The following is a 16,091-nucleotide window of genomic DNA, read 5'->3' as shown; positions in this document are numbered from 1 at the left end:
CTATACATTTGTATATGTGTGCTTTGAGTCACTGCCCTTCAGTTGTGGGAACGGCACACAGAGGATCCAGGAGTCCCCCAAATACTGTTTATGGTCTGCTTCTTGATAATTTACCGAGGTGTGTAATACACAGTACTCACATGGTGGTTCAGAGAATTGAGAAAATTGTGGGGATATTATGCGTCAAAGTTCCTTGGGCTTACAATATCCAAAAAAATCAAGGCCAAAGATTGCATTTTGTTTCTGTCTGAATAGTTGCTTTCGTTCTTTATTTCATACTGTGTGTGTGCAGACCAAGCATTGAAAGGTCTCCATAGAAAATATTGACATTACTTCTCTGTTAGGAAACTCTTAGTGTAAGAAAGGCACATACTGAATTTCTTGGACCATGAATATTTGTGGATTTTATCCCATTTGGGATTTTCTGCCCCTCAGGAGTTTGTTTCATCAGAGGCCAAATTTACTTAAAACCAAACCAAGAAACTGTCTTGCTCTTGTCTCATCTTGCTTTCCTAAGCAGAATGTCATCTGGTGGTCATGCCCTGTGCCACTCTATTCCGACATCAGGAAAGGCCCTTGGCTCTGTGACTCACAATTGTTTTTTATCTGAATGTTGGTTGAAGAGTTGTTCCTCTCAATGCAAATCATTTTAATTGAATGGAAAACGAACTTAAGTAATTTGATATAATTAAGATGCAGTCAGCACTTATTTCAAATGAATGTGTAGGCTGAGCTTTGTTGATGAACGCTAATGACCATTAATTCGGTCTGAGTGGAGCTATGTATTAATGGCTGTGGAGATTTTACTTTACAGTGCTTGATCTGAAGGCCTGAAAGCGGAGGAAAGCAGTCACATAGCCATTTGAAGGGGGTGTTAGTGTTGTCTTATGTGTATCATTGAGTTGATTGCAAGGATTTTTGTCTTTTTTTTGGAGGCCACGTCCCTACACCTTACTGTTTATGGGCAGGTGATTTAATCTTTTGAAATCGATTTGCTTATCTATAAAATGAAGAAAACTGTATGTAAATAATTCACCTTAAATAATTATGTTAAGATGAGTAAGTTAAATCATTTTCAAAACTTACTACTATTCAAGTGTAAAGTGCATGGTGATAAGAGTACTAGAATTTTTGAGGTAGGGTCTGTATCTGAGTCATCGTCGCATCCATATAAAGTACAAGCTATATGTCTTGTAGTTGTTGAGTAAATTCTGGGATGTTAGTTTGCCTCTGAATGACTCTGAAAGCTGTTAGTTTTATTTCTTTGTAAATTTTAGATGTGAATATCGAGAGGATGAGGATAGATGTTCAGCCTCTTAGACTGAGGTGTTGAAACTGAAAATGGGCTCAATCTTAGATTTAACATCATGGGTGATTATACATTTTTAGTAAGGCCAGCTATCTGTTGAGTGGGGTGCCTGCCATATCATGGTTTTCAGGGTTGGAGTAGTCCCTTCTCTTTTATGAACACAATGATAATTCATTTCAAAGTTTTTGCCTTAAATGGTATCCTAAAGAGCCTGTGAATGATGTCAACAACATGACTTCCTTTCAAAGAGTCTTTGGTGGCAGCTGGTTGAAATACCCAAGCTTGCACCATTCTAGGAATGACTGTCCTTAAAGGATCAGCTATCTTTACTCTTTGGTGATATATTTTTATTAGCCATTTGTGTTTGTTTTCTATATATTTTCCCATAAAAGTATCCCCAACATTTTATAGATGAGGGATGGACTTTGACTTGCACAAAGGTCATCCAGACTCTAAGAATTCTCCACTCAAGACCAAACACCCTGCCAGAAGTTAGTGTCTGACAGATGTTTATGGGGTTTTTGAGAAATAATAATTGTGCTGACCATGAATGAAATCCTCACCTCTAAGCAATAAGAGCTCTTGGGAGCAGGTCTGGGCTGAGAGGTGAGTCCCTTGTCTGACTAATTTGGAGGCAGGATTTCCTATCTGGGAAGTTGCATTGATCATCTGGATCTTGACCTTTCGCAGTCTTCAGACATCAGAATTATAAACACTGTTTAGTTCCCAAAACATGGAAATACCCCTGGTTAGACACAAAAAGTATGGGAATGTTTTAAGTTTTCTGAAAAGTATATGGCAAAGTAGCTTGATAACCCTCCCTAGTCAGAAAGTTGGTCATATTGATCCTGCACAATTAAGAAAAATATTTTGCTGCCTTGGTTAACAGGGAATATTGGCTGATTGTGAGCTCCTTAAATCCACAAAAACTTACTAGAGAAAAGTTAACTCATCATTAGCTTTCACTTGTGGAACTGAAATTTTTCTTAGTAAATTCTGAGATGGCTGGGAGCTAAAGGAATATCTGTGTGAACTAGGAAAGTCTCTTCATCATCTGTAAAATGAGGCGTGGGGGTTAGATGACCTTTGAGAAATCTTCAACTATGGTGTCCAGATTCTGCTCTGGGGCTACCCACCTTGTCTCAAACTTGGGTTTTGATTCTTTGAATCCTTTCAATTTTGCTTCCTGTTGGTCTGAGATCATGACAAATCAGGGTCTTTAAAAGAAAGATAACAAATAAGATGAGTCTTGAGCAGATTGTTGATTGATTGATTTAGGTTTTTGGAGCCTCTCAGATCCTGGTCATTCCCAAATAGGTGGAGTTCTTAACATAATTTTGCACTCACACATTTTTTTTTTAAAGGCAGAAGGAAGCAGAAGATGGACACTGAGTATAGGTTGCACAATAACAATATAAAAATGACTTGTGTCCTTTATAATTATGGTCTGACATGTTTCCAGTAAATTTGGAAGTGATGCATGGTGTATATATATTCACAAACTGTATACATGTAAACATAGCAGGTTCTAAATTTAATGCCACATTGTTGCTTCATACCACTTGTAATTTTTACCGAGTCAGCACAGTCTGCTACACCAAACCTCAGGAAACTTGAGCCCTTGGATAAAGTGGTCTAAACACTATTGATAATTCATAACTAGTGGTTAAAAAAATTAAAATGGAACCTTGGTTTCCCAAATTAAAACTTATACAGAGCCACAGTGTATAAACTAGTGAAAAGCAAAACAGTTCTACTCTCCTAGGCTCCTTTAGTGCCTTCAGGGACCTTGGGGACCGAGGTTACATTGTCTGAAAAACCTGATGGAAATATATCTCAGTTATCATTGTACACAGGTAAAATACACCAAAGAACAGAATTACAGAACATCATCCAGTGTTATGGTGGTGAAGTGTTAGTAAGAATTGGTTCTTTACATTGAAAATCATATGTGTTTAACATCGAGTGTTGGAACAAATAGTCGTGATATAAAGACAGATGTAGCATGCAAGCTGAATTTCAGGAATTTTTGTTGCTTTGTATTTACTGATAGAAGTATCATAAAGACAGACAAGCTTTACTAAAAAGGTTATGTGGACCAAGTAGAAAGACCCGATTCATTTGTGGCCTGGTGAATTTTAAAGCAAATACAGCAATAGAAACTGTATGAACCTGAATATAAGGGCTTCCCTGGTGGCTCAGACGGTAAAGCGTCTGTCTGCAATGCAGGAGACCTGGGTTTGATCCCTGGTTTGGGAAGATCCCCTGGAGAAAGAAATGGCAGCCCACTCCAGTATTCTTGCCTGAAAAATCCCATGGACGGTGGAGCCTGGAAGGCTAATCATATGTGTTTAACATCGACTGTTGGAACAAATAGTTGTGATATAAAGACAGATGTAGCATGCAAGCTGAATTTCAGGAATTTTTATTGCTTTGTATTTACTGACAGAAGTATCATAAAGACAGACAAGCTTTACTGAAAAGGTTATGTGGACCAAGTAGAAAGACCAGATTCATTTGTGGCCTGGTGAATTTTTAAAGCAGATACAGCAATAGAAACTGTATGAACCTGAATATAAGGCAGTCCTCAAATAAGGCAATATCCCATTTTCTCGATAGAGATCCCAAGTTTTGAGTTTGAATATCTAACTTTCTCAGAATGTAGATAAAATAATGGAAAATATATTAAGGATTAGGCGCCCTCGGTGGCTCCGTGGTAAAGAATCCACCTGCCAATGCAAGGAGACATGGGTTCAATTTCTGGGTCTGAAATTGAACCTGGAGGAGGAAATGGCAACTCCAGCAGTCTTGCCTGGAGAATCCTATAGGCAGAGGAGCTTGGCGGGCTACCGTCCATAGGGCCGCAGAGAGTCGAACGTGACTGAGTAACTGCGCGGGTGCACGCGCACATGTGTTCTTAGGGTTCGTTATACCTAAATTATTATGAATTTAGAAAATCTGCATTTCTCATTCTGTTTTCATGAACCTGTTCTGTTTAAACTATTTCATCATACATGCTTCAGCAACAACTTCATCACTGGTACCACTCTTTGGCTCCTCCCATAGTTTCAGAGCTCCTCATCCTCATTGCCACCTTACTTTAAAAAAATACAGCATTTTTAGAGTCTGTGTGGTGGTGTCAGGTTTGCACCAAGCCTCCTTTTTTTTTTGGGTTTGTCTTATAAGTGGCAGATTTATGGATCATGGATGCTGTAGATTAGATTATTTTCGTGTCTCACTTTCCTCCTCTGCTATGTGACTTACATTACATGAGAGTATTTTTCCTGCTTCATTGATGTTGAACTTGGAATGTAACCTGTTTGGCCAATGAAATATAAATGAATGATGAAATCAGATGGCTTAGAAGGAAATGGCAACTCACTCCAGTATTCTTGCCTGGAGAATCCCATGGACAGAGGAGCCTGGTGGGCTACAGTCCACGGGGTAGCAAAGAGTCAGACACGACTGAGCGACTTCACTTTCAAGTGTAATAGGGCTGTGGTGCTTCTGTGATTGCCATGAGAAAAATATGCTCTAGCTAGCTACTGCCTCTTCAACCTGGATCCCACAATGAGGCAGGTTAGGTGGTGTAGCTGACCCTGAGCAGACAGACTCAAATCTTGACAATGCATCAGACTACAACTACCTGTTGGCCTAGCAGATCTAATCTAACTGCTACAACTCATGTCTAATAATATTCCCCTTTTGTTTGAATTAGAGTTAAGAGTTGCATCCAAGATAGTTTACTTAGATAATTTCTATATCAAAAATAACTTTGGGAATGTTGACCATCTGTTGTTGTTCAGTCACTCAGTCATGTGTGACTCTTTGTGACCCCACGGACTGCAGCACACCAGGCTTCCCTGTCCTTCACTGACTCCTGGAGTTTGCTGAAACTCATGTCCATCCAGTCGGTGATGCCATCCAACCATGTCATCCTCTGTTGTCCTCCTCCTGCCTTCAGTCTTTCCCAGCACCAGGGTCTTTTTCAGTGAGTCGGCTCTTCACTTCAGGCCACAGTATTAGAGCTTCAGCATCAGTTCTTCCAAAGAATATTTGGGGTTGATTTCCTTTAGGATTGACTGGTTTGAACTCCTTGCAGTCCAAGGGACTGTTAGGGGTCTTCTGACTATTTACGAAGGGCTAATTGGTCTGTGCAGTGACCTAGGATTCATTATAATAGGCATTTTCAAGAAAACTCCATACAGCAAAACCAAATATATGCATTAAAAAAATATATTGCCAGACTTGAGTGCACCGTTTGCTTTTCCAATGAGACCTCTAGATGGTCTGTGAATAGGAGCCTGGTGTTTCCCTCCTGGATGACTTACTTTTGAGCATAGTAGAAACAAAATTTTGGCTTTTGTGTGTCTATACACACTTATTGAATTTTGTAAAATACATGCACACAGGAATGAACTTCTCCAGGGGCTCAGTAGTAAAGAATCTGCCTGCCAAGCAGGAGATGCGAGTTCTATCCCTTGGTCGGGAAGATCCTCTGGAGAAGGAAATGGCAACCCACTCCAGTATTCTGCCCAGAGAATCTCATGGACAGAGGAGCCTGGCAGGCTACAGTCCACGGGGTCACAAAGAGATACAACTGAGTGACTTGACAACAATAGCAATACACAGCAACATCTCTCGTATCTGTTAGCAGGTTTTAAACATAATGTATGTGTTTCTGCATAGCCAGTCAGCCTCTGTGTGGGTGTTTAAATAAATTTATTGTAGGTACTCTTTTATTGCTCTCTAAAGAAAATATTACCTGTATAAGAAGTTCAGGTTTATATTTTTAAAAATTATTTTTCAGTAGGAGAGTTCTAGATAAAATATCTCTGTATTTATCTGCTGCTTATCATCAGGTTTTTACTTAAGGTTTAAATCCCCCAAGAGATAACTTAATTGAAAAAAAAAAACAAAACAGTTTATGCTATATTTTCTTAAAATATTTAATTGACCAAATTTTAACACTTCCCCTCCTTCATAATCATCCATTTCCTTTCAGATGATGCCTCTGACTGATATAGCACTTTCAACAGCCAAAAAGCAAGATACTGGCTTTGTTAAAAGAAATAGTATTTCTTTTTACCCTAGTTCCATATGCATTCCAAGTGCTGCTGCTGCTGCTGCTAAGTCGCTTCAGTCTTGTCCAACTCTGTGCAACCCCATAGACGGCAGCCCACCAGGCTCTGCCATCCCTGAGATTCTCCAGGCAAGAACACTGAAGTGGGTTGCCATTTCCTTCTCCAATGCATGAAAGTGAAAAGTGAAAGTGAAGTCGTTCAGTCGTGTCCGACTCTTAGCGACCCCATGGACTGCAGCCTACCAGGCTCCTCCGTCCATGGGATTTTCCAGGCAAGAGTACTGCAGTGGGGTGCCATTGCCTTCTCTGGCATTCCAAGTGGGGAGCTTTAAAAAAAATCTCACCTTCCACAGAGATTCTGCTTCAATTGTTAGGGCAGAGCCTAGGCATCCATACTTTTTAATGAAACTTCTCAGGTGACCCTAATTTGTAGAACCAGCCTACCTGCATACTGTATTATCTAAACTAAGCAATTCAGGTTAGATGCTTGTGTTACATGTAGGATTGTTCAGGTATGTCATCTCTGTTGTTCAGATCAACCTGATAATTGATACATCTTCTAGGAAATTAACATCCTGTCGAAAAAGATTTATATCCTGTTTTCAGTTTATTGCTTTTGGACCATTCTTGGTAGACTGATGGAGGTAACTTAGTTGCATAAATAAACCCTTAATGCTTGCCTGGGGAATCACTGCCTTCCTTTATGACTCCATTCAGGTGTTTGGGTAATTCTCAGAGTTGCCTCTTAAAATCACACTGCCTTGGCCAGCTTTACACAAACTGATTTCAATTGTGAACTCCTTCACCATGGAGAGGAGCCCAGTGGATTTGCTCAGGTGACCTTGGCTACACTGAGCACAGTAGAGCCTTGTTAAGGACGCAGGAGGCAGCATTCTTACCTTTCTCTGCCAGATCTTAGGTAAATAGTCAAGGACAGGTCCCTGTGAAAGTCTCAAATACCTAAATGAACACTATGCTTTAAAAGGAAGAAATAACACAGCCTTAGCATGCATGCCTTTAAAACAACAACAACTTAAATCCACAAAACTGGAACTGTGTATTGTTTTTTACCAAAAAAACCTTTTTTTTAAGGAGAGGATAGGATTTTCTTTTTCCTCCAGTTGATGTTAATTTTCTAGATACAACCAAATTGCATGTACATGGATTCCTTTCCATTCGTATCTTTTTTTTTTTTAATTTTATTTTATTTTTCCATTCGTATCTTGAAGCAGCATATTTGTTCCACAAATAGCAGGACTCATACTGAACAGTATGTGATAATGTGATGCATTGAGTCTTACTCATTCTTGTTCTTCTCTGATACTCATCAGCCTGAGGGGAAGTTTATCATCATTTTTTTTTCACTTTATAGCTTTAAAAAATGTTGATTTTGTTTTTAAAAATTGTTTTAAATTGACTTACTGTTGATTTATGGGCTTCCCTGCTGGCTACAATGTTGTGTTAATTTCTGCTGTATAGCAAAATGATTCAGTTATACACATATATACATTCTTTAAAAAGATTTTTTCCATTATGATTTATCACAGGATTTTGAATGTAGTTCCCTGTGCTATACAATAGGAACTTGTTTATCCATTCTATACATATATCAATAATACTTTGCACCTGCTAACCCCAGACTCCCAATCCATCCCTTCCCAACACCCTGACCCCAAACCTGGCAAAAACAAATCTGTTTTCCATGTCTGTGAGTTGGTTTGTGTTTCATATATAGGTTAATTTGTGTTATATTTTAGATTCCACACAGAAGTGATATCATATGGTATTTGTCTTTCTGATTCACTTAGTATGATAATCTCTAGATCCACCCATGCATGCTGAGTTGCTTCAATCATGTCCAACTCTTTGCAGTCCCATGGACCATAGCCCACCAGACTTCACTGTCCACAGGATTCTCCAGTCAAGAATACTGGAGCGGGTTGCCATTTCCTTCTCCAGGTAATCTTCCTGACCCAGGGCTCGAACCTGCTTCTCTTCCATCTCCTGCATTGGTAGGTGAGTTCACCGCCACTAGCACCACCTGGTAGATCCATCTATGTTGCTGCAAATGGCATTATTTCATTCTTTTTTATGGCTGAGTAGCATTCCATTGTATATGTGTACCATATCTTTATCTGTTCATCTGTCGATGGACATATAGTGCTGCTGTGAACACAGGGGTGCACGTATGTTTTTGAATTACAGTTTTGTCTGGATATATGCCCAGGAGTGGGATTGCTGGATCATATGGCAGCTATATGTTTAGTTTTTTGAGGACCCTTCATACTGTTCTCCATAGTGACTGCACCAGTTTACATTCCCACCGACAGTGTAGGAAGGTTCCATTTTCTCTACACCCTCTCCAGCATTATTATTTATAAACTTTTTGATGATGGCCATTCTGACAGGAGTGAGGTAATACCTCATGGTAGTTTTGGTTTGCATTTCTTTACTAATTGGTAATGTTCAGCATTGGCACCCCACTCCAGTACTCTTGCCTGGAAAATCCCATGGATGGAGGCGCCTGGAAGGCTGCAGTCCATGGGGTCACTGAGGGTCGGACACGACTGAGCGACTTCACTTTCACTTTTCACTTTCATGCATTGGAGAAGGAAATGGCAACCCACTCCAGTGTTCTTGCCTGGAGAATCCCAGGGACGGGGGAGCCTGGTGGGCTGCCGTCTGTGGGGTCGTACAGAGTTGGATACAATTGAAGTGACTTAGCAGCAGCAGCATCTCTCCATGTGCCTATTGGCCATCTGTATGTCATCTCTGAAGAAATGTCTGTGGTCATTTTCATAAGACTGGCTTTGATGGGTTTTGTGTATGAGACCATGTGATAAAAGGAGTATAGATTCTTAACCTAGACATTTTGATTTGAATTCTGGCTTAATAGCTGAATGACTTGAGTATTTTTTTAAAAAACTTCTCTGTGCCATATGCCATATGCAAGGAGATCCAACCAGTCAATCCTAAAGGAAATAAGTCCTGAGTATTCATTGGAAGGACTGATGCTCCAATACTTTGGCCAACTGATGTGAAGAACTGACTCTTTTGAAAAGACCCTGATGCTGGGAAAGATTGAAGACAGGAGGGAAAGGGGACAACAGAGAATGAGATGGTTGGATGGCATCACTGACTCAATGGGCATGAGTCTGAGCAAGCTCTGTGAGTTGGTGATGGACAGGGAAGCCTGGCATTCTGCAGTCCATGGGGGTCGCAAAAAGTCAGACATGACTGAGTGAGTGAACTGAACTGATGCCTTATTTTCTTCATTTCTACAAAATGGGGATAATTGTACTTACCTCCTCCATAGAGTAGTAGTGACAATTAAATATTTTTCAAAGGCTTTGAATGTTTCTGGCATTCTATAAATGTTGGCCGCTGCTGCACCCCACCGACATAACTAGTGCAGCTACTGCTGCTTTTCCTGGTACTGTCCCAGTTATTACTCTTTTATAGTCTTTGAAAACATCAGGTAAACCGAGGTCGGGCTTTGCTGATGGCTCGGTGGTAAAGAATCCGCCTGCTAATGCAGGAGATGTGAGTTCGATCCCTGGGTCACGAAGATCCCCTGGAGAAGGAAATGGCAACCCACTCCACTGTTCTCACCTGGGAAATCCCATGGATAGAGGAGCCTGGTGGGTTATAGTACATGGGGTTGCAAAAGTCAGATATGAGTTAACAACTAAACAAGACAAAACTGAGGTCATTGATGAATTATTAAGAAAAAGAGTTAACTGTCTTTCTCTAGGTCGTCTTCTGTGAGTTCTTTCATGTGGTCTTCTGTTTCATGGGGCTTCCTAAGTGGCTCAGTGGTAAAGAATCCTCCTGCCAATGCAGGAGACATGGATTTGATCCCTGGGTTGGGAAGTTCCCCTGGAGAAGGAAATGACAACCCACTTTAGTACTCTTGCCTGGGAAAATCCCACGGTCAGAGAAGCCTGGCAGGCTCTAGCTTATGGGGTCGCAAAGAGTCTGACACAACTGAGTACAGCACCCTCTGTTTCATGAATTAAAAACATCTCTCCTTGGTTGCAGGCTCACTGAGGCTAAGAATCTTTCATTCTATTTGAAAAAAATGAACGAAAAAAGAAATCCATCTCTTTCTGTCAGGGGATGCAAAATTTTTGTGTATCAGCTGTATTTGAGTATATGAGGCTATTAAAATAAATCTTGTGGTATAATCCTATAGTAATAGGAGTTCCATAAAGATCATGACACATTAACTTTAAAAAGAAATACTTAGAATAACATCTTGGGGTGGCTGAAAACTGGAAGCTTAATTCTCCAAGTTCATGTCTGTGTCATTATAGTCACTGACTGGAAAGTCATAGTTTCCTTTAACCAGAGGAATGTGCTGAAACAGTAGTAGGTATTGGTTAAAATTAGAATCAACTATTTCCATAACCAGAACGACAGACATGTTTTAAAAAAGAAAAAAAAGGCAAAAAAGAAAGTGACAAATCTGCTGGCTTTTGCCTGTGGGTTCAAGAGGTTTTCAACCCAGTTCAGCTAACTGCATTTGGATTCTGTCCATGAACTTGGCACATGACATGTATGGCAGACTTCCTAAACCTAGTCATGGAAGCTCAGAACTCTTCCCAGGGACGAGCCCTTAGGAGTTGTCATCAGGAGCTGAACAGCAGACGGCCAGGCTGACCACCATCCTCTGCTCTCTCACTTGCGCCCGCCCTCCTACACTGAGCCCCAGGGAAGGATTCCACATGGACATTATTTGCATTTAATAGCTCATTACTTGTCCATGCTCTGCTTCACCAGCAGAGAGCTTGCCAAGGCTCCAGCACTGTAGCTGTGCATGTTTCTAGACTACTTACTATAGGGATTGGTCCTCTCTTGAAGCTATTTATTTGTAGCTAATAGCTACAAAAATTTGATGTCTCTTGAGAAATCCGTACACAGACACAGTTTCCATGTGGGGGGCCAGGCTGGGGAGGGGCGGAAACTACCCATGATCCAGGCTCCTGTTTTGGGGTAAGGAAGATGCAGTTTTGTGATCAAGACTCTTATGATAGATTTATAAAGGGTGCAGGTGTTCGTCACTAGAGCTTTATGTGTAGAGTTGGAGCCAGATAATGGATCCCCTCCACTGGGCATTTGTTTTGAATCAGAAGCTGCCCAAGTAAGCAATTTCTAATGTAATGGCTCCTTCGCATGTGGTTTATTTTGGCCTCCTTTCCTCCTCACATGCTGAATTTTAACAGTGCCATTGGTGTGCAGGTCCAGGGTTTCTCAGTTTTTCCATCAGACACCTAACATTTACAAAATGACTTTAAATATTTGCCTCAGTCCCAGGTCTTGGCACCCAGTACCTGTTTTCTTGCTTATGTAATGTTGAAAGTCCGTGTTGCCATTTTCTCAATGAACAAGCCTAATTAAAAGGAGAGATCAGTGGCTTCAGGGTTCAGACTGTAAGCAGTGATGCAGAAGAGATTTGCTTTACTGAAGGAAAACAAGACATTCTTGGGGAATTGGGAGTCTGTGGTGCATCAATGTTTTGTGTCTTGGAAAAAAGAATGCTGAATGTGGCAGACTGTCCTGGGGTTTTTCCGGTAGCTCCTGGCTTTGAGAGATGATCATGTTCAAGGACACTCAGCAGAAGTAGAAGAATAGGTATTTGATGTTTGCTGTTGGTTATTTTTAAAGTAAAATTATTCTAGAGTTTAAAATACTCTGAAATGGGCTGTTTTCAACTTAAAAGCAATTTGTGTGTATTGAAAATTTATCTGATGGTTTTTTTTAAAACTGAAAATACTTCCTCCATACAATAACATTATAAATGTAAAAAAAAAAAAAAAAAGGCATATTTAACCTAAGTGTGGTAAGAGTATTCCATGAAGGGGAAATCCAGAGACTCTTTGAATAAGGATATTGTTCTCCAGTGGGGCGGGGGTGGGGGCGGAGAGGGCGGGGAGCTGTATTTGCCTCTTTTTTTTTTTTTGCATTTGCCTCTTAAGCAAGAGTACCCCTCCCCTCCATTTTACAGGGAAAGAACAGTTTGAGAGGAAGCTTAATGAATTCATTGCCAAGAGCAAGCTTTAAAAACGTACCTGTTTGTTAAACTACATCCCAGGCTGTGCAGGGACATGGGAGGAACATGCAGTTTTTGAAGAGCACTTAAAGGTGGGAATGTATTTAGGAATAATTGCTTGATTTCATGGAAGAGGCATGGGTATCTTGAGACGTCAGTGGGTAGCAATGGATCATGCTGGTCCAGTGGTTACCAGGAGCCCAGCTCAAGTGTGTTGCTGTTCTGCTTGGCCTGTGGAAGGTCTGTGTGATCACCTTCCAGCTGTTTGGTATTTACTCCCCTTCTGGAATCAGCTAATTGCTATACAATTAATTTAAAGGATTTTTCCTGCCACCCTGCATACTCGTGTGTGTCACAAGTCTCAAGTTTCCCACCACTCTTTATTTTAGGAGAATTTTTTATGTTCTTAATATTTGATGCTTTCTTTATATAGTTGAGGCTGAGTAGTAGAGATGTGGGCACTGGGGTCTTATTGTCCTAACACAAGTCAACATTTTGGATTATTATGAACAGCCCTATACAGTAATCCTAGAATAATGCTAGAGTCCCTGAATATTCACTGGAAGGACTGATGCTGAAGCTTCAGTACTTTGGCCACCTGATGTGAAGAGCCAACTCATGGGAAAAGACCCTGATGCTGGGAAAGACCGAAGGCAGAAGCAGAAGGGGCAGCAGAGGGTGAGATGGTTGGATGGCATCACTGACTCAGTGGGCATGAATTTGAGCAGACTTTGGGAGATAGAGAAGGACAGGGGAGCCTGACATGCTGCTGTTCATGGGGTCACAAAGAGTTGGACATGACTTTGCGACTGAACAACAAATACAATAAGACCTCAATTAGCTGAGACTACTTTGGAGAAAGGGCAGTTTCTAATTAATAGGATTTTTCTTTTGAAGGTTAAACACTTTTATCTTTTCTCTGCCCTTACTATTAACTTGCTGTCTTTGGCTTTTGTAATTAAGACGTCCAGAGTTTGAAAATAAGTTAATGTTTCTTTGCCTTAGTCTTTGGAACATCCTTATGAGTTACAAGCCTTGATGTTCAGGTTTTGTTTTCTGAAGGGTTGAAGAGGTGCTGGGGGTGGCTACTGAATTCTGTAATTTTTTTGAGGGGGGAGGGAATAAGTCTTTTTTGGGATTGTTTTGTTTTCTTTTGTCTTTCTCACATTGTGAATGAAAAAGCTATCTTATTATTTCCTGTATTGGTAGGCTTAGTTATTTATATAATCCTGTTGTTTGAGGGTTTACAGATATTCTACCAGAATATAATAACAGGAATGAGTTATCAATAAACTGCTTAAGGTATTGATTTTTCTTCAGTGTGAGGTAATTAAAGTCAAGTTTTATTTGCTTTAATAGGCTGTTGAGTGGTTCTTCTGTATAATCCGGACAGCAAATAAACCCAAGTATTTATTGGGTCCTGGCTCTGTGCTCTTTGTATACCATGTTAGGTAGTTTTAATGTCAGTGATGATGTCAGACCATAAATGTATCAGCCTCTGATAACCTTTGCATAAATCTAATTTTCTAAAAGCAAAGTCCCTGAAAGTCCCTGAGGGACTTTGTGGTCATAAAAGTTCTGATTTCCTTGTTCAAAATATCGTTAAGCTTGCTGTTTGTTTTCTTTTACACTTAAAGAGAAACTTCATTCCAAAAGTTAATGTACTGCCATTTTCATTAATCATTAATTATAGATATTAAAGAACATAAACTTTTTTCATGAACATAGGTAGGGAAGTTAGATGAAAAGGTAGCTTTAATTTCATCTAAATCTAACACTGATTTTTAAGTATGTCATTGAGTTGAATGTCTTCAAATAAAGGTAGTTTACCTTATCTATTGATGATGATGGTGAGAGCTAAGAATATTAGGAAGTAAGCTAAGAATAATAGTTTATATTTCAGATTCTGGCTTATATAAAAATGGAACCATTTTCTAATGATTTCTCCCCCTAATTCTTGATCTAGTCATGCTATGAGTATTTAAAAAAAAAACAACTTTAAAACATACCTGAGAAAAATCTGAAGAAAATGTAGTGTAGGTTAAGATTTGAAAAGAGATGGGTCTGGGTTCAGGCTTCCCTGGTGGCTTAGAGGTAAAGAATCTACCTGCAATGCAGGAGACCTGGGTTGGATCCCAGAGTAAGGAAGATCCCCTAGAGGAGGGCACAGCAACCCATCCAGTATTCTTGCCTGGAAAATTTCATGGACAGAGGAGCCTGGTAGGCTATGGTGCATGGGGTCGCAAAGAGTTGGACACGACTGAAGCGACTGATCACGCACGCAAGTTCAGGTCTGGGTTCATGAGGAATGCATTAAATTCTTTATGTGTTTTTGAAACACAATAAAAACACTTTTAGGTGAATCACTTCTTTTAGAAATTTATTTTTTACATGTGTGCAGAAGTGTTTCACGTTAGTACTGTGGAATGATTTGCCCCTTTACTGGACCTTGCTGGGGTATGTGATTTATAGATGTTAAAGTAAATTTCACACTTCTAAGACGGAGCAGTCTACGTCTATGAGGTCTTTATAAAAGAGCTTGCCTGTGACTGGTAGTAGCAAGTATCATCTTATTATTAGACATTTGAGGGCAAGAGAAAGGTCAGGCTATTGGTGGATCCCATAGAGCTAGCAAGTCAGCTTTTTAGCTGCTTAAATCTAGTTGTATTATTGCCACTGAAGCCGTGGTCACACCAGCAACACTTGCTGAATCAAAAGTGCTGTTTTTCCAAGACATATGGTGGTCATCCAAGAAAAATGAGGAATGCTGAGATAACACTCAAAGAATTTGCTCATTGTATATCTACTTGGATCCAAAATGCATTTATATATGTGTGTGTGTGTGTGTGTGTGTATGCTTATGTACACAGATATATAGATATACATATGTACATATGTATTTTTAATCACAGTACTTTCTTATACTCTGTTCAGTTTGTCTCTAAACCTAGTAGCTAGATTAATGCCCGTAAGTTAAATTAGATTGACTTGAAACAATCTGCAGGAACTTCACACATGGTTTTGGTGTCAGTTGGAAAGTGAGGTGAAGAATTGTGGATATTAGGAACTCTGTGGAGGGTAGATGTATTTACAGAGCCAAAGCAAAACCAACACCCAGTTGTGGATGTGACTGGTGATGGAAGTAAAGTCCGATGCTGTAAAGAACAATATTGCATAGGAACCTGGAATGTTAAGTCCATGAATCAAGGTAAACTGGAAGTGGTCAAACAGGAGACGGCAAGAGTAAACATCAACATTTTAGGAATCAGTGAACTAAAATGGACTGGAATGGGTGACTTTAACTCAGATGACCATTATATCTACTACTGTGGGCAAGAATCCCTTAGAAGAAATGGAGTAGCCCTCATAGTCAACAAAAGAGTCTGAAATGCAGTACTTGGATGCGATCTCAAAAACGACAGAATGATCTCTGTTCGTTTCCAAGGCAAACCATTCAGTATCACAGTAATCCAAGTCTATGCCCCAACCAGTAATGCTGAAGAAGCTGAAGTTGAACGGTTCTATGAAGACCTACAAGACCTTCTAGAACTAACACCCAAAAGAGATGTCTTTTTCATTATAGGCGACTGGAATGCAAAAGTAGGAAGTCAAGAGACAGGCAAATTTGGCCTTGGAGTACAAAATGA

General features: G+C 40.0%; 1 protein-coding gene across 7 annotated transcripts in view; it reads left to right on the top strand.

The window, feature by feature from the left end:
- FMNL2 (formin like 2) overlaps positions 1-16,091 on the top strand; it is a 333,723-nt gene that overhangs the window by 142,241 nt on the left and 175,391 nt on the right. Inside the window, exon 1 of one of the 7 annotated variants that reach the window (XM_044935247.2) lies at positions 11,871-12,026. The exons of the other annotated variants lie outside the window; for them this stretch is intronic. The gene's annotated coding sequence lies outside the window, so the exon portion shown is untranslated. Of the gene's footprint in view, positions 1-11,870; positions 12,027-16,091 lie in introns of those variants that run through there. 7 annotated transcript variants of the gene reach the window in all.

The sequence above is a fragment of the Bubalus bubalis genome, chromosome 2 (assembly GCF_019923935.1).
Source record: "Bubalus bubalis isolate 160015118507 breed Murrah chromosome 2, NDDB_SH_1, whole genome shotgun sequence".
Classification (NCBI taxonomy): domain Eukaryota; kingdom Metazoa; phylum Chordata; class Mammalia; order Artiodactyla; family Bovidae; genus Bubalus; species Bubalus bubalis.
This window is presented reverse-complemented; position numbering and strand designations above follow the sequence as displayed.